The sequence below is a fragment of the Camellia sinensis genome, chromosome 4, assembly GCF_055761805.1.
Source record: "Camellia sinensis isolate YWXY chromosome 4, ASM5576180v1, whole genome shotgun sequence".
NCBI lineage: Eukaryota > Viridiplantae > Streptophyta > Magnoliopsida > Ericales > Theaceae > Camellia > Camellia sinensis.
This window is the reverse complement of record NC_138964.1, coordinates 47,001,737-47,026,822: the sequence shown is the minus strand read 5'-3', so window position 1 is coordinate 47,026,822 and position 25,086 is coordinate 47,001,737.

The following is a 25,086-nucleotide window of genomic DNA, read 5'->3' as shown; positions in this document are numbered from 1 at the left end:
CACCTCCTTAGAGCGATCCCAGACACTACCGATCTTGGGATAGTGAGGTACAGTTGGTTCTTGAAGCATTTCTCTGACCTTCAGCTAGCTACTTCGAAGGAGGTCGCCTAGTACGCTCACGGATTTCTTATGTATCTCCTTGGTACTACCCTGTTCGCGAACAGGGAAAATATCGTGGGGCTTTATCTCTTAGAAGCACTAGTGCATCTGCAACGAGTGGGGGAGTATGACTGGGGTGGCGCCGCTTGTACTGCTACATGAGCTCCGCATCCTGCCGCAAGGTGGACTTACTTGGCGGCTATTGGCAACTTTGGGAGGTACACTTCACGCTTCCCTTTCCGGCTTTACTTTACATTTTCTGTTTATATCTGCTTATCTACTCTATTCATAACTACTTATCTTCTTTCTTGTAGCTATGGGTTTATACATATTTCATCTCCCTAGCCTCGGTCCCAGTATGGCCGCTTGAGTTGTCAGTACCCCACTCTCGGTACTATAACTTTCGATTCGAGCGCTGCCAGCACGTAGATCAAGATTTCCCTTATTTCTGCTACTTCTTCGACACCGTCACCGCAGATTAGGTAACAATACTAGCCTTTAACCTTTACATATTGTGTGCATACTACACTGTTTCCATACTATTGCCCCATACTGCATTGTTTCCATACCGTTGTCCTATACTGTACTGTTTCCATATTGTTGTCCTACACTGCTTAAATTTTTGACATCTGACATCTACTTCCACAGGTTGACTGGCACCCCTGGGCAGGTATCTCTCAAGTAGCGAGGACGACCTATGTTGTTGCATGGGGCGCCTCTACTACTAGGATTTTGTTCGAGGGTCCTTTCGGCCGAGCTTATTACCTAGGAAAGAGGTTTATTTGTCAGACGTAAGGCGTAGCGGATCCTGACATCCCACATGCTCCTCCTCTTGGTATGAGGGTAGTCGATGATCTCCACAACGGACCCCAGGTTGACTTCCGTATGTTGGGGGAGGACGGTGATCAGTACTACGAGCCCGATGACTTCATCACATTCTTACAGACCTGGGTGATGGCTTCGCTTACCAGGGGTGTGGCCCACATACTTCTCGAGGCTGCTGTCGCCGTTGTCGGAGGTGCTCCCGCTGCAGCTCCTATTCCTGGGCTTCTTGCGATTCCTACCGAGGTCGTATACATGCGATTGGATGGAGTGATCGAGCAGATCCCTCTTGGGCATATCGAGAAGAGGGACCGTAGGCTGGTGATTGCTCCCGACATCGAGTAGGTACACACTTCTTTATACTTCTGTCTGCTACACTTTCCCAATTCTTCCTACTGTATTCTGTTATTTTTGTCCATTGTGCTCTTCTATTTGGTTCTCAATTCAAATGCTCTCCCTCTTGTAGGTACCCGCGGCATATGCTGGTGACCTTCTTCGGATGACTGACTAACTGCTTCTCATGGTACGGAGGAGGCAGACTACTCTGGCCACTCACGGGATTGAGGTATTACTTCGTTTATAGTTCACTTTTGTAGTAATCTTATCTACTATTCAGTGGAGCCTATACTGATATTGATGCTATTTTCAGCTTAAGTCGGTGCCAGCTACACCTGCAAGACCTCCTCCAGCTAGGGGAAGAGGGAGACGGGGCCCAATAAGAGGCAGAGGATGGGCAGACCGAGGGAGAAGAAAAGCGAGGCAGAGCTCACCTTTTGACGAGTCCTTTGACGGGCACACGACCCCTGAGGATGAGGGAGACGAGGTCGACATGCAGTCATGCAATCCCAGTGATGACAGCGATGTGCCTCCTCCACGGCCGAGGATGAAGAGGGCCAGGATGGGTTTATTTGCTTTTCTTTTCTTTTCTTTTGCTTTGTAGTTAAGAACTAGCTTCAGATAGGCCCTTGTATTTTATTTTTGAAGACTTTTCTTTTGTTTTGTGTTTGTGTAAGACAATGATCGGGTTTGGACTCGAAAGTTATGAAAAGAAAATTTTGGATGACGTCTCTTGTATTGCATAGTATATGATGACTATATGGCACAACCGTTGTATGATAATCTTGTACAAGGTGTTAGAACCATGGAAACTTGCTTTTGAATTGATTCTTGAATAGGATAACAACTTACAGCCAATCAAAATACATAAAACTCGATGACAGAAAAACAAAATGGAAACAACCTAAAAACACTAAACAACACTTGATGCAAACAAAATAAGACTCAAGACACAGCTCCGGTACGCTAAAGTGAGACCCTGCCTTCTCTACAACTGCTCTGATTTGTGCAGTCATTGAGAGCCAGCCGGCTCCAAGTAGGTACGGCTGGACTCCAATGAGAGTCGACCGGCTCTAAAAGTGATGTCGGCCAATGGGATCTAGATGTCATACACTACTCCTTCTTAAAGTCTATAAAAAGTAAGCCTAAGTTGTTTTCCTGGCAGAACAACAAATTTTGATATTTTGCTCTCAAGATGGAGATATTGCTCAAGAATAGGCTCTGAGACTGGATTGCCACTTTAGACGGCTCAAAAAGGTGAATTTTCGTGGTTTCGGCCTAAACGCTCTTTTTCCTTTGAGTCGCACCCCTCTTTGTTTTTCGTTCCTTCATGCCACGGTCCGATGCTGGGACCCAATTACACATGTGTTTCACTTCGGAACACAAGAAATGTGTCCAATGCTCGAAGAATTTCAAGCATTGATGGAATCCCGGCGTGATGAAGAAATTATGCCCCAGCCCCGTTTTGGCCATGCCCAGGCTTTGGGATGGGTGTGTGGGATTTTATTACACGAGGCTCGGTCCTTGGCTTATGATGGGGAATTAGGCATTCCCGATTTAGTGCATCGATTTTTTGTCATTAGAGACAGGAGTGACCTTTTCTGGCGAGGCTATCAGCAACATGCTCTTTGCTTGTGCCTTCTTTCGCAATTCCTTCTTGCCCCTAGTGTCGGCGTGGCTAGCATCTGGTTGATCGAAGTGGCCCAGTGTTTGAAAGAAGGCAAAAGCTGTATGGGCTTGGCATTGGCCGAAACTTTGATGGGTCTTGATGCTTTTCGTCAGTGAGAAACTACTAGGTTTGCGGGGAGCCCACTGCTTCTCTAGGTATCATTTCCTATCCCACTTATTTATGATCCTCACGCTACTCAACACTCACTCTCTATTTTCCTCTCTAGCCCTTTCTTTACTTTTTTTTCTCAATGTACATCTCTCTATTCTTTAATCTCTTTTGTTTTTCATCCATTCCCAGGTATGGTTGATAGATAAGCTGAAAGTGGTGGACCCTTGCCTCGAGTATTCAACTCGAGCTTACTTCTTTCGCCAACAGCTAGTGGATTTCCCTTTAGAGGGGTTGTGGTGTGACTAGATGTGTAACAGATCTGTAGCTAACATAACTTGGCGTCGCCCCTAGCTTAATTTGATTGAGATGAGCTACAGCATATCCCGTCAGCTGAGTGTACAGTTGATTGGCCTCATGCACTGTGTGTTCTATTTCCCCTTTCAATTCAGACGCCAGTTTGGGCATGATCAGACACGTCCAGATGACGAGGTGGAATACCCGGCTTCATTCCCTATTCATGGTTCACACTTGATTTGATACCTCACTGCTTGGAGGACAAGGGAGCTTCTAGCCCTTGCTCTTAGTTTCAGTTACGCCCTTTCCGGCGAGTGCTTGGCTTGGCTTGAAGACGAAGAACAGGTTGGGCCATCTTTAGCTACAGAAACTTCCACGAGTGCAAGCAGAAGACATAAGACTACCTGACTTGGCTGTGCCCCTAGTTTTATTGCTTTGATCTTTCTTTTCAATTTTTATGATATAAAAGCAACTTTGATTTATATCGAAGAGTTGGAAAATGTACTTGGGTTGAAATCAATGGAATTAAATTTGCAAGCACTAAATATTTTCCTTGTGGTCCCAAAATGGTCCACGTTGTAAAAGGTAAATTTTGAGAAAAATTAATTCATTAAAACTTTTCAAAACAATTTTCGGAAATAGTCACTACCCGACACACTCAAAACCCATCCTCAAGATGTACAACCTCAAACCAGAAGATCAATAAGTGCCCACAAATGCATTATCATTGTTGCCTTATCTTACAACTGACCTTTATACCAAATGGAGAAAACCCAACCAAGTCGACAAATAATGAAAACAAGATAGTTGATTTGAAGATGGTTATAGCCAAACTTTGGTATAAAGTTACCTACGTATCCCAAAAAAATGGGAATCAGGCCTTACGTAGTTCGGTTAAGGTTCATTCGAGTATTAACGCCCTCCTTTTGCACTCTAACTTTTGCCAAAGCTACTCTTTTGGGTCTTCAACCTTACGAGCTCTATGTATTTGATTTCTCATTTTTCATGCTCTAACTTTTGCCTAGGTCGCCCTTTTGGGTTTTCGGCCTAGCGAGCCTCTCAAGGATAATATTTCTTCAACTTGTCCATGTTAACTGGCTATGAAAACTCCAAGCCATCCAAATCCATGAGAATAATCGCCCCTCTTGACCAGATTAACTTGATAATATAAGGACCAGTCCAATTGGGTCTGAACTTACCCCTAGAGTCATGGATGGGAGCTCGGTTATTTTTCAGTACCATATCCCCTTCTTTGAGATTCTTGGACTTAACTTTCTTGTTAAAAGCCCTAACAATTCTGCGTTGGTAGCCCTGGATATGATATAATGCCCTGAACCTCCTTTCGTCAAATAGCATCAGTTCCTCAAACTTGTTCTATTGCCAGTCCGCCTCCGTTATCTGACACTCGGCCATTACTCGCAGCGACGGTACCTCAATCTCAATTGGCAGAACTGTTTCCATTCCGTACACTAGGGAATAGGGGATTGCCGTTGTAGATGTTCGAATTGATGTTCTGTAGCCCCAAAATGCAAATGGTAGTTTATCTAGCCAGTCCTTATATGTTTTAACCATCTTCTGTAGGATGTTCTTTATATTCTTGTTTGCGGCCTCAACAGCTCTATTAGTCTGTGATCTATACGTCAATGACTTGTGGAAAGCCACGTTATATTTCTCAAGCAGATCTATCGCCACTTTCTTAAAGTGCGAGCCCTTATCAGAAATGATCTCGTTCGAAACTCCATAGCGGCAAATGATATTGTTCTTGATAAACTTAGCCATATACGATGCCTTCAGTACAGAGTAAGACTAGGCCTCCACCCATTTCGTGAAGTAGTTAATCGCCACTAGAATGAACTTATACCCATTTGATCCCTTTGGCGAGACGGCCCCAATTACATCGATTCCCCAAATGAAAAAAGGCCACGATGAAGTCATGTTGTAGAGCTTTGATGGGGAACGTTCATGCGATTAGCATGGACTTGACATTTGTGGCATTGCTGAACAAAACCAATATAGTCCTCCTCTATAGTCGACCAGTAATAGCCTTGTCTGAGATTCTTCCGAGCCAGCAAAACACCATTCATGTGCGCTCCACACTCTCCTCCGTGGATGTCTTTTATCAGACGTTTTGATTCTGCTTCTTCAACACATAACTTGTGCATTCCCAGATGACCTCTCTTATATAGCTTACCCCCGCAGATGATAAATTGGACGGCCAGACGTCATATTCCTTGTTTATCTTTGGCATTTACCCCTGGTGGATACGCCTCTTTTTCCAGGAAATTCCAAATGTCGTAATACCAGGAATTCCTATCTTGAACCTCATCTATTGCTTCAATGGTTTGGTAAGTAGGTGTGTACTTCTGCTCAATGATGATTGAGTGCATTTTCACTCCCAACGGGATGTCTACCATGGAAGATAAAGTTGTTAACGCATCAGCGAACCGGTTACTCTCCCTCAACAAATGTGTAAACGTTAGTTTTTCGAACCTAGGAATCAGAATATCCAAGGCCTGATAATACATCTTCATGTTCTCTTCTTTGACCTTCCAATCCCCGTTAGCTTGAGAGACAACCAAATTCAAGTCCCCAATAATGGCCAACCTAATTGCCCCTAGTTCTAGGCAGCTTCCAAATCAGCAATGCACGCCTCATATTTTGCTTTATTATTGGACACTCTAAACTGGAGTTTGAATGTTAAGGGTATATGAGAGTCATCGGTGCTAGGAGCAACACAACTATCCCATAACCGTACTGATTAGCCGCCCCGTCAAAGTACATCGTCCACATTTCCTCTTCTACATACAGAATGTCTTTATTTGGGAACAGGTATTCCACTGCTTCATCTCCTTCTACCAGGTGGTCTACCAAGAATTCTGCTACAGCTCTCCCTTTAACAGATTTGCGCGTGACATATTTGAGATCAAATTTAGAGAGAAGAAGCAACCAACGAGCTAGCGTACTCGTAAGTGCTGGTTTCTCGAAGAGATATTTAATGGGGTCTAATCTCGAAACCAAGATTACAGAATGAGCTAACAAGTAGTGCCTCAATTTCTTGGTAGCCCATACCAAGACTAGGCAGGCTTTCTCAAGAAGAATGTAACAGGTCTCGTAGTCTAGCGTCTTCTTGCTCAAGTAGTAGATGGCCTTCTCTACTTTGGCTTTAGATTCTTGAGCTAGAATGCACCCCATAGTCGAATTTGTCACTGACAAGTACAAGATCAAGGTTTCCCTAATTTTGGTGGTGATAAAACAGGTAGATTCTGCAAATACTCAAAGGCATACTAACAGCGATCGTTCCATTGGAACTTCTTTCCCTTCTTTAGGAGACCAAATAGTGGTTCACAAATCAAGGTTAGTTTTGAAATAAACTGCCTTGTGAATTGCACTTTACCCAGAAAGCCGCACACCTCTTTTTTAGTCCTTGGTGGTGGCATTTCTAAGATGGCCTTGATTTTGGAAGGATCTACCTCAATTCCCCTTTGTGTGATCAGAAATTCCAACGTCTTTCCTGTTGTCACCCCAAAGGTGCACTTCTGAGGGTTTAGACTTAATCTATACTCTCTGATCTGTTGAAAGAATTTCTCCTGTGCGGTATAATGGCCTTCCCGCTCTTTAGATTTGATAATCATATCGGCCACATATACCTCAACTTCTTTGTGGATCATGTTGTATAGAATGGTGGTTGCAGCCCTCTGGTAGGTGGCCCCAACATTCCTCAATCCAAATGGCATGACTCGGTAGCAGTAGGTGCCCCATGGACCATGGAGTAGTGAAAGCGATCTTCTCCCTATCCTTAGGTGCCATCAGAATCTAGTTATACCCGAAAAATCCATCCATAAATGATAATAGCGCGTGGCCGGCAGTGAAGTCCACCAACTCATCTATGTGTGGCAAAGGGAAGTCGTCCTTTGGACTAGCTTTATTCAGATCCCTAAAGTCGACACAGACTCTGATTCTGCCATCCTTCTTTGGAATTGGAACAATATTGGCCAATCATGTCAGATACTCAGATAAAAGCAAGAACCCTGCCTAAATCTATTTGGTGACCTCCTCTTTGATCTTCAAAGCCCAATCTGGGCAAACTCTGCGCTACTTTTGCTTAATTGGTCTAGCCTTAAGGTCAAGAGAGATCCTATGCTGTACAATCTCAGGATTGATTCCAGGCATGTCTTCGTAGGACCACACGAAAACATCTTTGAAATCTTTTAATAAAGCGATTAAATGCTCGCGTTCCTCCGAAGACAACGTGGATTTGATCTAGACCAAGCGAGGATCCTTCTCAGTACCCACATTAATTGCAATGATTTCATTAGTACAGAGCTTAACACGCCTCCTCTTCTCTTGGTCAACCAAATTTTTTAAAGCTCGAGGAATTTCTTCCTTTTTGTTTAAGTCAAAATTTTGAAAATCAAGATCAGTACAACAAACCAAAGTCACAGAAAAATAGGCAAGGTCTACTACATTCCCATTCAAACAGCCCAGATCCTCGGTTACAATTGACTCAAAAGAAAAATTAAAAGACAACCTAGATAGGACCTTGGTATCCAGGTTACCACTCCCGGAAGTACCTGACTCATTGGACTCAGATTCGGACTTACTATCCAATTCAAAATTACTGATGACGCATTTCTCAAACTTCTGGACCAGGCGTGGAACGTCAGACGCGTCTATGATAAGATTGGAGAAATCCACTGCTGGTGTATCCTCGATCATTGAGATAGTAAAACTATCCCCCAAGTTGACGAACTCAGCTCCAGCAGTAAAACTTGCCAGTAGATCAGCCAGAGCTTTTCCCAATAGCTCTTCTTCTTTAATATCCAAGCTTGTTGTCCCGCCTTGATCTATGTTAGGGCTCAAGTCTATCTGCTCATCCTCCTCTTCTGGTAATTGGTGTTCGAAGAAGATCTCGAATCTTGGATACCTTTTCTTTGTTTCCTTGTCAAACCAAGGCTCTGGAAATCCACAGAAAGGGAAGTCTTCCCCTTGGCGGACAAAATGCCCGTTCAAGGTTCCCCATATTGGTTTGTGGACTAACTCATACTGCCTTCCAGCCCTATTTGCTTTCAGCCTTTCTCGTAACTCCTCTCCCTTTCTTTGCCAATCCGCATCGGTAGGTTTGTATCCCAGCCCAAAAGCGTGGGGTTTATGACTCATCTCCTTGGCAACAGTACCCCTCTGTCTGTCACTTCTTCCTAGTCCTGATCCAAGAATATACCCTTGCTTGTTCATCATGTAGATAAACTGAGTGCTCACATAATTTTCGTCATCTTCTGCCATGATGGTTTGGACCAACCAAGTAGTCAGACAAGAACATGCCCTCTTTCCCATGTATGATTTCCAACAATGGTGCGGTAGTTCCCTAGGGAGGATGCATTATAGAATTGCCGTACACAGTAGCAATCCTGCCTTTAAAGGGGTACTTTACCAACTGGTGGACCGTTGATGACACCGCTTTCATCTAATGCAGCCAAGGCCTTCCCAATAGTAGATTGAAAGTGGCTGAAACGTCCATGACATGAAATTCCACCTCATACTCAGACGGGCCGATTAAGATATGCCTCTTGAACATTCCCATAACATCCTGGCTAGTATTGTCATACGCCAGACGGCCTGAGTCATGGGTGTAAATTCAATCAGCCTCAGATCGATGGCATAGGCAATCCTCACTGGACATACATTAATTACCGATCCAGTATCTACCAGCACCACCGGAATCCACTTTTTCTAGCTTTCCAGGGTTATATATAGGGGTCGATTGTGGTTGGCACCCTCAGGTGGTAACTCCTTATCCGCAAAAGATATCACTGGCATAATGTCCCCGGATGTAACCAACGATGCCAATTGGTCCGCGGTGGTATTGATAGGTAGTTTGGTCCGGGTCATTGCTTCTAACTGTGCTTGCCTATGCTCCCGAGAAGCCATTATTAGCCCCCAGATTGATATGTCGGCCTAAATCTTTTTAAGCTATTTCAAGATTAGGTTTTCTTCAATATCCTTCTCTTTTGATTTCTCTGCCTTCTTGTTGGAGGACTCCGGCGGGTCTAAGGCCGCAGGTTTGAAGTACCAACCGCTCCGGGTCATGTGGTTAATCTCGTTAGTATACCAGGTGTCATCAAGGGTCTCAGCTTTCCACCCTTCGTCAATGTATGCGTGACTTAGGTCACTATCTTCCCACCACTCTCTTACAGCCATGGCCGGGCCATCATCGAATTCTACCTAAAGCATGTTCACATCACGCCCCCAATCATCATACCATTCCTCTTCCACCACAACTTTGGTTTCTACATTCAGATATTTTCTGAGCTTCTTTAACATCCTTTTCCGGTCACTGGGCTCCCATTCAATCTTTTTGGTAGCTTGGACATCACCTACTGTTATCTCGGTTTCTTCTTTCCCTTTTCCTTTTCCCTGCTCCATAGCTATCTTCCTCTGGATTTCTTCTATCCTTTCTCTTTGAAATTATGCCAACGCTTGTTCTTTCTTGGTCAAAGGTGCAGCCCCAGCCTTGCTGCTACCACCAATTTTCTCTTCTTCTTAGTCTCTCTCATCTGTTCCTTTACATCCGACTCCTCCTCACTCAACCACCTATTGTTTATTTCTGGTTGGTTTGGATTCCACCACCCCAGTTGTACACTACTTGTGTCCTCTTCTTCAAAGAAGTAGAGGTTGTCTAGATCCTCTTCCAGCTCGGCCAGGTCTTCTTCTAGTTCGGCCAAGTCATTTAGGCCCTGTTCCGGCCAATCGTTCTAATTCTGCCCTATCTGGTCCTCCTTAATAGCGTTAATGCTGAGGAAGTCCAACAATATGACTACTGGCTTCGGCTGATCAACAGTTACGATGTATAAGCTGGGGTCGTACTCCTCTGCAAGTGAGGCCCGTTTCTCTATGACTTGGGCATCAAGCAAGCCCTTCTCTAATGAACTCTCTTTCTTCTCCACCTCTGCCGCCACGAACTTGGGTTGGATTTACGGTGTTAAGTCCATCATGCACATGTTTGTGCCCTCTGGAATAATCACATCTGGCTTGGGTAGATGGGATGGGGTAATATATGCGCTGGGATTATAGATGGGTGGTGTAGACGGTCCGAGAACTCCCAGCTCCGCGCGAATGGCATGAAATCCATTTTGTTCATTGAGCTACTACAGTTCGGACTCAATGTCACGGTTCTGAATCTAATCTCTCAAAGTGCAATGCAAGACTGATAAATCACCAAAGAGTCCAAATCCGAAAAATCGTTTTGGAAAACTAATTTTTAATAAAGAAGTGCCAAACATAGACTGCTTTGCCAGATACAGAGTCGCCACCTAAATATTTTATTTTTGGGGAATTTAGGAAACCCTGACTCGTGCCGAAGGCCACGTGTCCATCATCACCAAAGTTGCCTCGGCTCGGGAACTTGGGTACGAGAGGGGAAGGTCATGCAATGAGCACCCCCGCTCGCCCGATCAAAGATCGACCTTTACTAACATGATATGTTGTTTTTGAAAAACACATGCGTTATTATTCCGGTGTATTAGCCTAGAATTACTATGTGATGCGCACAACATACAAGTATAGACTAGATCACCTAAGTTGGAACAAAACATCTCATGTTTGTTTGAAAATGGTTTGAAGGTGCTACTCGCAAGTAGGCTAAGACGTGGATTTGCCACCCTCAAGTGGGCTTAGAAAACATGATGATTTGCCACCCTCAAGTGGGCTTAAAACGCACATTTGATGAATTGTTCCAATTCAAGCAATCTAACCTTCACCCACAGGCATTTAGGCAGTTAAACATTTAAACAGTTAGCCTCATGGCAAGCATGCTATACATGGCAACACTCACACTCATGCAAGGATGTTAAAACATAAACACTTATAGTGTACTTCGAGCCAAAACAGAGAACCTAGTTAGTAATCAATGCATGATCCTAGTTATGTTAAGATGCCTAATGCAACACGTGCAAAAATGCAACTAAGATAGGCTCGGCTATTCTAAGATGGCCTATGAAATGCAACTTGATAACATGCTGTTGAACACGTATTCAAGTAAATGTATTGAAATACAATGCGGTTTGTATGATGCGCCAAGCCCGGTGCGTGCAAGACAGATGAATGAATACAAACATGCAAGCATAAGGATGTTAATCAAAATATGACCTAAAACTAACCATCAAAAGCGGTTAAGTAAAAGGGAGAGAGACGTGGGGTTGGAAGACATTCACACACTCACGCACACTTATTACAAAATTCGCCCTCTCAACGGAGTCCGAATAATAAGCTAAGCTAGCTACGCTAAACTAAGCAACTAATTATTACAACATAACTAATTAACTAACTTCGCTAATTAATTATTATAGAACCAAATTGAAACAAATAGCTATACTAAGCTAAATGAATATTACAAAACCAATCAAATGATTAAATTACACGAACTAATCATGAACACTGAAATGGCCTCACGGCGATGAAGAGATGCATGCTCGGTTGGCTTCGCTCAGAAATCCACTACTGTGCCTCATGTTCCTCTGTGTGCACTGTTCTGCACCTCTAAAAATTATGCCAACTTCTGTGATGCTTCTGACCTACCTCATGGACATTCTGACAAGTCATCGGCCAATGGATAATGGTCATCAACCAATTTTGAGACTATCGGCCGAATATTGTTAGTCGATCGGCACACTATATAGCCGATCAGCCATTTCTTCCTGCAAACTGCTCCTTTTGTTGCAACAGAGGCATGGCAATGCATTTGCAAGAAAATGTTGTGCAACTACACCCCTTATCATGTCTAAGGCTCAAAGATGTGTAGTGCTCGGCTCTCGAGCCATCAATCACGCATTTCGATGTATGATGGCCAAAGAGGCCGAGTTGCACAAATCAATATGGATAAAATGCACAAAAAACACATAAGTGCCTTAACCTCTATCATGCATGATCAAGAGGGTCGGCGACCGAGAATTGAGGCACGTTTCATCATTTCAAGTATGAAACGTCCCCCGTTCCTTGCGTTTGGCTTGACATCCAAACCAAACACAATGCAATGCATGCACAACATGGAAATGCAATGCAATGCAACATGAGCATGCCAAATGTAATGCAATGCAAGCATAACTTAACAAAGCTAATGACATGCAAATAATGTAATGCAACATGAGCATGCAAGCACCATGTAATGCAACCTAAACATGTGAACAACATGCAAGAATCATGCAATGCGACAAGCATGCGACAACATGCAATGCGACAAGCATGCAACAATATGCAAGATCGACTTAAACTAAAATGGACAGACCTCAATCAAGCCCAAATCAGTGGCCAAAATGTTAAAATGATTGCATGAAATGCAAGACAATGCATGCACATGCTCTAGCCCATCATATAGCGATTCCGGGTTTTACCCCTTGTTGTACAGTGATCTGGACTTGGTTTCGTGGATGTTAGCAGTTGCTTATATCTTGTTTGCATCATTCCGTACTTTGTATTTAAGTTATAGGATGTGCTGGGTGTGTTCTGAACAGGTAGGTTGAGTTTTGGTCTCTAGTGTAGTTGCCCAGGTTTTTGGTGTTACGCTCGAGCGGATCATTCTGCGCTCGAGCGGAGTTTGGTTTTTGGTTGTCTACTCGAGCGGGCCTTCTTGCGCTCGAGCGTGGTTTACACACTCCCAGTATCTCGTGTCCTTGTAAAACTTCTGCAGGTGTGTTTTTCACGCTCGAGCGGGTCGCGCTCGAGCGGGTAGTGCTTTGTCCGTGAAAGTTCTGGGAGAGGGCAATCTACGCTCGAGTGGACTAGTTTTAGCGCTCGAGCGGATGTATTTTATTCTTGTGTCTTGGAGCTCGAGCGGGCCTTATTGCACTCGAGCGTGTCCAGATTTTTGTGCTTGACACTCGAGCGTTCTATTCTCCGCTCGAGCGGTAGTGTCGTATATCAGTGGGCAGCTGGGCATTTTTGAATCACTTTCTACATTTACTCTCTCACTTTTACTTTCTAAAAACACTTTTCAGAGCCTCTCTCTCTAGGATTTCCCTTCTCTCTAGGGTTTGATTTAGTTAGAGTGTTCTCCTATCCTTCGGTGCTTGTAAAAAGCGTGTTAATCGTCGAGGGCTTCGTTTTGATCCGAAAAGTTTAGAGTTTGGAGCATTTTGGTTTTGGTCTTCTTCTCCATTTGAGCTCTAACTTCGAGGTAGGGATATCCTACTCCTCCTTATGAGCTTTGTCTTTAAATTTTAGCATTTCGATATGTTGGGGATTGTTGGTTAATTTTGAGAAAGTTTGGGTCTTTGTGTAATTTTACAAATGATGGGGTTTTATTTATATAAGCCTATATGCATGTTTAACATGGAGAAATGAGATAAATGTTGGGTTATTGATAGAAATGGAACCTTAGGGTTGTTTTGTTAATTGTGGGAAATGCCCTAATTGCATTGATGAATTATTTGTGAAATTAATTTTGAGAAATGAGAAGTTGAGTTGAGAATGTTAAAATTGGGAACGTATGGGATTAAAGGGTGGTGTTGGATCATTTATCACTCACCTAGTTGAAATGTTGATATTTTATCCATTTGGTGCATTTATTTTCTGTTTAGAAATAACTGCTTTGGGCTATCGGTGGAGGATAGTCTTGATTGTTGTAGACAATGCATGATGATTAGGCAAACTAAAACTAATCGATTGAGTATGCTATCGAGTATAGCGGTTGGAATAATACATTAACTTTATGTATTGATTGATTATGTATATGATCTATGTTTATATACATTGTGTATGGGAGGAGATAGGGGATGTACTCCACGGTTTAGGGGAAGATAGGGGATGGACCTCTAAATCGGATTTTGTGTGACATTGATACAGCACTACAATGTGTATCAAGTGTGGATCATGGAAGTGTTTGAATTGATTTGATATAGCACTAAAATGTATATCGTTATCAATTGTGAAGTATAGATGTGTTTCTATGTGTTATTGATACAGCACCAAAATGTGTATCTATCATGAATTTCGAAAGTGTTTTAAAGATGAGTCTTAATCTCATTAAGTTATTTGGCTAGGTTCTAAGCCTTGTTTTCAAACTCAAAGTTGAGAAAGAAATGGGAAATGAAATGTAACATAGACTTAAATGTCATGAAACTGTAACGTGTTAAAAGTGGAAATATAAGCGTGGACCATCTATCGAATGCCGTTATTTTAGTCATTGTTTATAGTTGATTTAGTATATTTCTACTGGGCTGTGGCTCACCTTATATGGGACATCATTTTCAGGTACAGGTAGCATGCCACCTCCAAGGACATAGCTTGGGAGGCTTGAGACTGTTGGGCTGTTTTGTGTTTTTGATTGTATTACATGTATATGAAGCCAAGGGCTTTCTGTGTATAGAGTTAGTACTCCTTTTTTGTAACCAAGTGTTGACTTGGAAAGTTGTAAGCCCATAGGGCATTTACTTTTGATGTCAACATGTAATACATTTTGTAAAGACTACTCTGATGGAATATATTTATGCTTTACTCACTTATGTTTAAGCATGCTATTGTTGGATGATTTATGGGTTTATTTTGAAGGCGTTACACACCAACTAAGCATAAAAGCATAACTCTCAAAAGTGCTCAAGGAGTGACAAATGTAAGAGTGTAGCAACACTATAAGCACTGAAATAAGGTATGAAATGATGCCAAATCATTCAATCAATACAAGCATGGCATGCTAGGGTCCTTAAAGCATAAAGCTACCAAAGAGAACTACAAAGGAGGCATGCAATACATGGTACAAAGGCATGAACCAGCCATGGACAGAGCTCAATTAAGTCAAAACAAGGACCAAAACATGTTGAGATGAGAGCTCAAAGGTCTAGGCATGCATTCATACAAGCTAGGCCACAAACAAGGCAATAATGCATGACCCTTAGAGGCACTCAAAGAGTGAAAGAAGTGAGAATATGGCAATGCTATATGCTCTGAAATGTCATGTTAAATGATGCCAAATCATACACATATCACAAATGAAGCATGCTAGAGGCATGAAAACACAGGGCTAGCAAGGCCAATTGCACTATAGCTATGCAATACATGAAGCATATGGCCAATACAACCCCAAAAAGTCCTAGAGCATGCCAAAATGATGCTAAAACATGCATTGAGCAAAGCCAAAACAAGCCAGCATGAAGGGCCAACACATGGAGCATGCAAGGGCAATAGGGAGGATTACACTACACCTACCAAGACCAAGCATGAGATGATTTTACCAATAAAAATCAGAGTTATGGCATGTCAAATTAACACAAAAAATGGGCTAATACCAAATCAAAACATGCTAGAATAACAAGCTCACTTGTTAGGCATGCAAGACTAGTAAAGAGGACTTACACTACAAGTGTAAGAAGAAAATGAGGGATGCCCTAACCAACCAAAAACAGAGTTATATCATGGCAAAATAAGACCCAAAACACACGAAATGGTGGTCCAAAAGCCTAGGCAAGATGGCATACACAATGGCTCATTTTTAAAGCATAAAGCACCAACCCTCCAAAGCATTGAAAGAGTGACAAATGCAAGTGTATGGCTACATTATATGGACTGAAATCACATATCAAATGATGCTAAATCATACAAATAGCCCAATTAATGCATACTAGTGGACTCGAAACTCAAGACTAGTGAGCTAGAATGCACTATGGCTATACAAAGCAAGGTATGCATGACCAAAACAACATAAATCAGACCTAGATCATGGAAAAACATAAGTAAAATATTCCTGGAGTTGAGCCAAAATCACACTAGAATGATGGTCTAAAGCATGATGCATGTTAGGCTAGTGTGCAAGTTTACACTACAAGTGTATAGAGCATGCAAGAGGTGACCAAACCAGCCTAAAATAGAGTTATTGTAGGTCCTATAAGTCACAAAAACATGCTTGAAAAGAGCTAACATAATCCACAAAAAGATGCTACTTTATAGTGCTAACAAGGCAAGGCATGGAGAGACAAGGAGGGGAGGCTATCCCCCCCCATTTGGGACATCAAAACAAGATTTTTGTTACTGAAAATTTCTTGGATTTTAGTGGTTAAAAATCCAAAAAGAGGTTGTTTGAAAAGTTTGAAAGTTAGCTCACAAGGCCTTACAAGCCAAGGAGCAAAAGGGAGGACAACCCCCTAGCCAACCAAGGCACAAACCAACACTTTTAGGACTGAAAAAACAGAGAAAAAATAGAGGTTTTTGTAGTTCAACACCACCCCAAAAACAGCCCCAAAGTAGTGTGAAAAGATGGCCAAGCAAGTGTGTAAAACAAGCTTAAAGGGAGAGAGATCTTACCCTTGATACACAGCTGCAAAACCAGCCTAAAATCTGAGCCAAAATTAGCCTTTTGGAGCTCAAACAAAGTCCCAAGTTACCTCAACCAAAATATGATCAACTTTGGTTAAGGGTCTCTTTGCAAAAGTGTAGGAAATTCTCACTTCTAAGCCTAAAACAAGAGGAAAATGAGAGAATTCTAGGGAGGGAGAGAGTTTTGCTCACAAAACTTCTAGAGAGAGAGGATTCTAGAGTAAGAAGTTCTCAAACTTCTAAGCCTTCAAGAAAATGTTCTAAGTCCTTAAATATGAGATATTTGGCTTCATATATAGCAATTCAAAAGCTTTTGGTCGAAAATATCTGATTTGGGACAGGTGGCACAAGCTGGAAACAACTGGAGGAGAAATATCTGCCAATTCTGGGCTTTCTGGACATTTTTGGCCAATCAGCCAACATTTTTGGCCAATAAGGTTTACTTTTGGCCGACCTATGGCCGATGAGGTCCAATTGTGGCCGATGGACTCCCATAGAGGCCGATGGAAAAAATCAGTCCTGGTCTTTGACTTGAAGCAAGCCTAATTCCTTCATCTGGACTCCTTTTAGGTCATTCTTGAGCCTAAACTATAGCCCCAGAAGTCTTCTTTCCAAATTTGGATGCCTCACCTCAAAATTCCATGTGTGTTAAGAGATATCCCTCTTTTAGTGAAGGTTTCTCAGTTTCGGTCCAACCGGAATGATGCCCAACTTCAACCAATCATATCTCCCCCATCCGGACTCGGCTTTAGAAGATTCTTAACTGAAAAATAAAGCCCCAGAAGTAAGATTTCCAACGGTGGTGGCCTCATATCTGAAATCTAAGTATTCAAAAGGATAGGCTTGATTTAGCGAGGGTTGCTTGACTCTCTCTTAACGATTCATGCCCAACTTCTTCCCCAACTGGGTTTCTTCCCTCTCCTCTTCTTTTCTTCGACTCCAAACCCCTAAGCAAGGTGTTTTGAAAGATTTTTCAAAGATTTCACATCTCTTTCATTCATTTCCACTTTGTTCTTACTCGGTTTACTGAAAAACGCAACATTTGACAAAATGCGAGCCTCAGAACATCGTAGGAACGTTATTTCAAAAATATTATGAAAGAGAGGGTTTTAAGGTCTAAAAACCATCCAAAATAGCTTTGGTCCAAAATGGGGTGTGAGGTTAGGATTTGAGTCTCCTCTTGCCGAAGAAATCGAACCTTTGCCCTGCACATCTTTCATCACCAAGTAAACCATCAGTAGTGCCCAAGTCTTAAGGACGGTCAAAAATGGGGTGTCTACAGGTGGTAGTGTATGGATTTGGTTAATGTTTCTAGGCGGGGGGACTTTGTTATGTGTAGGAAGTGGGTTGGTAGTTACGTTTGGTTTTAAGGGTGGGGCGATGACTTTGTTGTCAATGAGATCCTGGATCTCATGACGTAGGCGGTAGCACAGGTCTGTGAGATGATCATGTTGTTAGTGAAAGATGCAATACTAAGTAAGGTCATGTCTGGGTAGTAATAGGTCAGGAAGTAGTCGAGGATCAAGGGGTTTGAGATGTCCCTTTTCCATTAACAATTTGAGGGCGCGGGCTGGGGTTCATATGGAGGGGGTGAAAGTTCTTTGGTTTCGGGGTGGGCCGGTAGTTTGTGCACGTTGCGAGGTTACAGCGGCAAAGGGATCGGCCATTTTGGTCGTTGTAACAACTGTACTGACATCTGCAGGCCGCATAATAGTACTATTGCTCATTGGTACCTCGGGAGAATGGCCTTTTTGCAGGTTCACTTGTTCTGTGAATAATGCCCTTTTTGAATGCACTCTCAATCTGGACCCCCAACTCGTGTAGGGAAGCAAAGGTGGATAATGGTGCCACTATCATTCTCTGCAGCGTATCTGGTTTAAGATTTTGGACCACCAGCCGGACTTGCTCTCTTTCAAAAGGTCTATTTGACATTCTTGCTACTTTTGCCCTCTATTTGGCAACAAAGTCAGTGAATGATTCTTTGGGATTTTGGGTAGTAGCCTCTAGCTCACTGATGGTTACCTATATTTGCGTGTTATAAGAGTACTGGTTAACAAATGCCTCAGATAGCTCTTTCCAATTCTGCTACGTAGAATCCTCTAATTTTGCATACCAAATAGTCGCTATATCAGACAGAGTTCTCCTGAACAACGATAGTTTTTGAGCCCGAGACAGGCCCATTGGTCTTAGCACATCTGAAAATAAACTAACGTGTATAATCAGACCCCCACTTCCATCGAATCTGTCAATGTGGGGCATCTTAAATTTCCCGGATAATCTGACCGAAGCCTCAGTGTACCCGTCTTCAATATCCGAAATGGAGTTGAAGCCCTGGGAATTGATCAGGGCCGGATCAATTTCATTAATATCAAAAGGAAGGATCCCCGCAAGGGGTTGAGCCAGAGGCCTATAAGTCGAGGCCGGGGGAAACATTTCCTAAGGATCTGGGATTTGGAGATTTTTCACTGGTAGAGGTGGATCTGGGTTCAACTGAGCAGTCGGGATTGGATGTACAGTTGACGCGGATGCCCTAGACGTGCGTCATAGATCAACGATGATTTCATCATGTGCAGTCATCCTTTGATTCACGGTATCCATGGTTCTCTAGAAAGTTGCCATGATAGTAGCAAATTCTTCTGCATTCTATGCCATTACTGGGCTAGGTGAGTTAGATACTGGTGAACTGTTTGAGTGAGAATTGATAGATGTTTGCCAGATGCTTTGTACTGGTGTTGTTGATTGTCTGTTCCGTCTTCGTCAAACAACTGGCGGAAGTGAGACTAACACTGGTTGACTACCAACAAGATCTTGAGCTTTGCAAAGCCTGCTAGAGCGAGTCCACACAACTTGGGGAATATCGGGTGTTGTTGAAGCTATGATGGTAAACTACCTAGCAAAAGACAGAAAAGAAAAACCATCAATTAAAATCGGATGGCACTTCGGCCCAATTCACCGCAAATAAAAAACAAAACTGAAAAACCACAATCCCCACTAAACTCTGCTCTCAAACTAATACTGATATGAACCATCCTGTATAGTCTCACTATAAAAGCATATACCAAGTAAAAGAACCAAAACACCCCTATGAGGGGGGTAAGGTTACCCTGTCCCAGATTTTTGACATGGTCTAGGCTACACTACTTCAATCAACGAGTCTCACAACATCCTGAATAGGAGTTGCATCCTATCCTAATTTGGGATAGTCGCTATGGCTTGATATATGAAGCTAGGCCAAATGGTCGAAAGGGTACCTCAGCAAGATTGCCTAATATACCTCTCACACCGAACACCGAGAAGTGAAAGGAGGATCAAGTAGTACAGCGGTAATCTAGATCCAAGGGCTGTGTTTCCAACATGGTAGAGCCCATGACTGTTCAACCTTTTGGCAAGCTTTTAAGCAAGCCTCGGGCAAACCATCCAAGAATAACAGATGGCAAACACAGTGACTTAAGAGCACCAATGGAAATGCAATGCAAAAAACATAGAGGTGTAGATAAAATTTCACGTCATGAAGTTCAAGTCAAGTTCTCTAACTCCCCAGTAGAGTCACTAGAAATTGTAGCTTGCTTTTCGTGCTCATTTCGGATATGACTAGCCCTACAGTACGGACACCCGTGGTTCTGAATCTGATTTCACAAGTGCAATATGAAATAGTAAAAACACAAAAAGAGTTCAAATCCGGCAATTCTTTTTGGCCAATTGATGTTTGAATCAAATGCCAAAAATGGACTACTTTGCCAGGTTTCAGAGTTGCTACCTAAATATTTTTTTTGAAAAAAATTAGGAACCCCGTGATTCGTGCCAAAGGCCATTTATCAGTCATCACCAAAGTGTCTCAGCTCCGGAACTTAGATATGAGAGGGAAAGGTCATGAATTGAGCAACCCACTCACCTGATCAAAGATCAGCCTCTACTAATCATGATATGTTTTTTTATTTACATTATATGCTCTTGTTTCGATTCATTAGCTAGCATTACTATGTGATGCACGCAAGTATAGACTGATTTGCAAAAGATAGAATCTTTGATTTCACTAACTTTTGCAAATTAAGTAAAAGGCCTTAAGTCACTAATTTGCAAAAGTTAGTGACTAATTTGAAAAAGTTAGAACTATTTACACTAATCAATTTATTCCAACTTAAGTAAAAGGCCTTCGTCCACCAGCATTCAAACAGGTATATCAATTAAGCACTTAGATTCATGGAAAACATGCTTGGCATGGCAATAGAGACATGCAATGCGATATGCTAAAACACAAAATGCTCACCTAGTACTCTAAAGCACACCAAACAAAGCAAAATAATTAGCAAACATGCATGTATGCAATATGACTAATGTGACGCACACATTATGTAATTTTTAATAGGCTTGGCTATGAGCATGGTATGTGATTCGATTCAAGACATCTGATAAATCACGTTTTCAAACAATGAAGTTGGTTTAGAATGATGAGCTGAACCCAAATTTACATGAAACAAGTGTCTGCAAACATGGGAATGCTAAGTAAATATGATGCTACCATTATAACTGGGTAAACAAAAGGGAGAAAGAAATGGGGGTTGGAAGACATACACCATTATTACATATTTTGTCTTATGCAAGAGGGTTCGAATAAGCGTCCAAGTGTTCGGATTAATAGCTAACTATTAAAAAACCATATGAATAAATTGGACGAAATAACTACCTAGCTAAGCTAATTAACTACCTATTACAAATTCAAGGGGCACTAAGCTAACTATCTAATTTATTACAATAAAGATATTATATCAATACTAATTATGCGACAATAATAGCCAACGCAATTGTAACAATAATTAATATTTTACAATAACAATAATTACAACAATAAGGCACAATGATTGCATGCACAACGCCTAGAAGCTACTTTATCTGCTCAAACTGCTCTGCCTCACCCTCAGCCACTGTCCTCTATTTTTGCAAGAAAACTCACTGCTTGCCAAACATTGGGAGTCGACTGGCTCCAAATGAGATCCGGTCGGGTCCAAAGAGTGCTGGCCGTACCTTAATTTCATGTCAAAATTGTTTTTGTGCTCTGAGGTGAGAACAATGTTGACAGAGCCCTTCTAGGCTTTGTTTGTCCCTTCTGCCCCTCTCTGTCATGGGAAACTCAAGAGAAGAGCAAGTTCGAAACCGAAATCACCAATAAGCACAATTGATGGCTTGATGATTTCAAGCATGTTTGGACAAAATTTAATAAATGTAATGGAAAATCACCTTTACCTCCTATCATGAAGGCTCAAAGAGGAAAGTAGACACACTCTAAGTCTTATCAACATATCATGGATTGATACGTGACAATTCTTGGAACGATGGACTCAGCATAACGTTTGACCGACTCCAACCAACTCTGAACATATTCTTTATGTCGGTTTAGTTCATTTTAAGTTGATTTTGTTAGCCCTTTCCATTCTTTAATCAATTTGTCCAAAGTGATGGTTAAGTCCACTAAATGAGAAGAAACATCAAACGAGAAGTGCTTCTAAGCATGAAAGAGAGACCGTGTCGTTGATAATGAACCTCCGTAGAGATTAAGCCATTGAGCATAGGTCTTTTTCTCATGCTTTGAATAACCATCAATCGGTCGAAATAACTCTCAAACAAAAGAAAAGAAGAAAAGAGGGAGGTTGCAAAAATGAATGCTAGATTGATTATGAGAATGAGACTCTTCAACATAGAAAAACCAAGCAAATAAAGCTAGCAACTCGAACAACTTGGCTTACACAACCAAAGCTATGAGGACATACGATACAATAGGCAACCTAATCAAAGCATGAGCTAATTCACTAAATCAAAACAAATATAAACAACCCCTAACATGCCAAAAAATAGTGGCTAAAAGTGTATGAAAAGAGCCCAAAAGGTCCCAAAAAAAAAAAAAAAATCAAGAAAAAAACAATACTAGTAAACAAGAACAAGGAGGGGTAGCTAACCCCTCCACTTTTGAGACCTCAAACCATTTTTTTTTAGCCTTTTTCAAACTTTGAAAATCAATTTAAAAGGCAAAGAAAACAGTGTAAAACAAAGGTGTGAGCTATGAAGTACAGTGCAAGAAAGGGTGTTAACCCTCTCTACCCTTTGGTAGCCATTGAAACCCAAGTTCCAACACTTGAAATAAGATCAAAACAATACAAAATCACAAGAAATAGGCAGAGAAAGACAGAAATGAAAGCAATAGAAAGATGATAAGCTTATACCTCTTGAAAAAGGTAAGCTCTTGTTTGTGAACCAAACTTGGTCCAAGCACACTCTCATGCTTGAATTGTGATTCACTAAGCTCAACCAAGGTTCTAAGTTATGGCTCCAAGGTTGTATGTAGTATATAGATAGAGTACAAGGATGATCAAATATCTTCAAGGTAGCTTGCATAAGAAGAAGGGGGCCCTCAACTATGTTTTGCTTCTTTGAAATTTTTCTAACCTCTAACACTGATATATATGCTCGTATTTGTAGAATTTGAGCAAAAACAGGTTGAAAATATCTTCAAAAATGAACAGTTAGCTCATTCCCACCCAGAATAGTATTTCTCACTAAAGAGAGCTAGCCGGCTCCTAATGGCCACGGCCGGCTCCCAATGTGGTACGGTCGGCTCCCAATGTTCTCCCTTGTTCCACTGTTTTAAACTCAATGTAGGGTGGCACAATGGTCAAAAATGAATTTCTTGTGTAAGAACAGTATGAATATAAAAGGTTTGGGATTGGTTTTGGAGCTTGAACTTACATTCCTTCGTTAAGACTTCGAATCACACACAACGCAACTTTCATCATCAAGTGCGTAGGACAAAGCATCCAAGTCTTACAGGCGGTAAAAAATGGGGTGCCTACACCCTAGTACTTCACCTTGGGGAGCACCAGCTCTTTTTTCCAAAAAGAAAGATGGTGCGTTGTGGCTTTGTATAGATTACCGAAAGTGAAACCGGGTAACTATTAAGAACAAGTACCCAATGCCTCATATAGATGATTTGTTTGATCAGTTGAAGGGGTCTTGTTGCTTCTCTAAGATAGACCTGAGATCGAGTTATCACTAGTTGAGAATAAGGGAGGAGGATATCCCGAAGACGGCATTCCGTACGCGGTATAGCCATAACGAGTTTCTAGTGATGCCGTTTAGGCTAACCAATGCACTAGTTGTGTTTTTGGATTTGATAAACTGGATCTTCCGTGAGTTCCTAGACCGCTTTGTGGTTGTCTTTGTGGATGATATCTTGATTTACTCACCCTTTGAGGAGGAGCACGAGGAACACTTGTGAGTGGTGCTTGAGTTGCTTAGAGCCCACAAGCTGTATGTTAAGTTTGGGAAATGTGAATTCTGGCTGAGGGAAGTTAAGTTCTTAGGCCATATAGTATTCGGGAAAAGGGTGACTGTAGATTCATCCAAGATAGAGGCAGTGCAAGATTGGAAAGAACCTAATAATACTTTTGAAATTTGTAGTTTTTTGGGGTTGGCCAGATATTATCGTCGGTTCGTGAAGGATTTCTTTAGATTAGCCTCACCATTGACTAGATTGAAGAGGAAAGGGATCAAGTTTGTGTGGAGTGAGACCTGTGAGACATCGTTCCAAGAGCTTAAGGTTAGACTTACCACTACTCCAGTATTGATTATTCTGGAGAAGGGTTTGGGCTATTCGGTGTATTGTGATGCCTTATGGGAAGGTTTGGGTTGTGTTTTGATGCAAGAGGGAAAGGTAGTGGCCTATGGCTCGCGGCAGTTGAAAACACATGAAACGAACTACCCTACTCTCGACTTAGAGTTAGTGGCAGTAATCTTTGCCTTAAAGATTTGGAGGCACTATTTGTATGGTGAGAAATTTGAGGTGTTTTCTGATCACAAGAGTCTGAAATATATATTTATACAGAAATACTTGAATCTGAGACAGAGGAGGTGGATGGAGTTTATAGAGGTTTATGATTTCGAGCTACATTATCATCCGAGAAAGGCCAATGTTGTGGCTGACACCTTAAGTAGGAAATCAATTAGTAGCGTAGCTTGTATTGTCATCCGAAAATGGGAGATGTTGGGTGCTATTGGGGAGTTTGACTTGCATCTTGGCTAGTCCGTTGAGTCTACAGCCTTATTTTCGGTAGTTACACAACCTACACTTATGAACCGAGTGATAGAAGCACAGAGGGGTGACCTTGAGGTGGAATCCCTCCGGGAGAAGATCTCTAGTGGGAAGGTAGAGAGAGGCTTGGATGTGTATCCCGATCTGAGTGTGAGATACCGTGACCGCTTTTTCATATCGAAGTCTTGTTAAGAGGAAGTACTCTGAGAGTTTTACCATTTACACCTTGCGGTGCATCTAGGAGGCACAAAGATATATCGCGACCTTAGTCGCTAGTTTTGGTGGAGAGTTATAAAGAAGGATGTAGCCGTGTTTGTGTCAAAGTGCCTTACTTGTCAACAAGTGAAGGCTGAACATCAGAGACCAGTGGGTTTGTTAC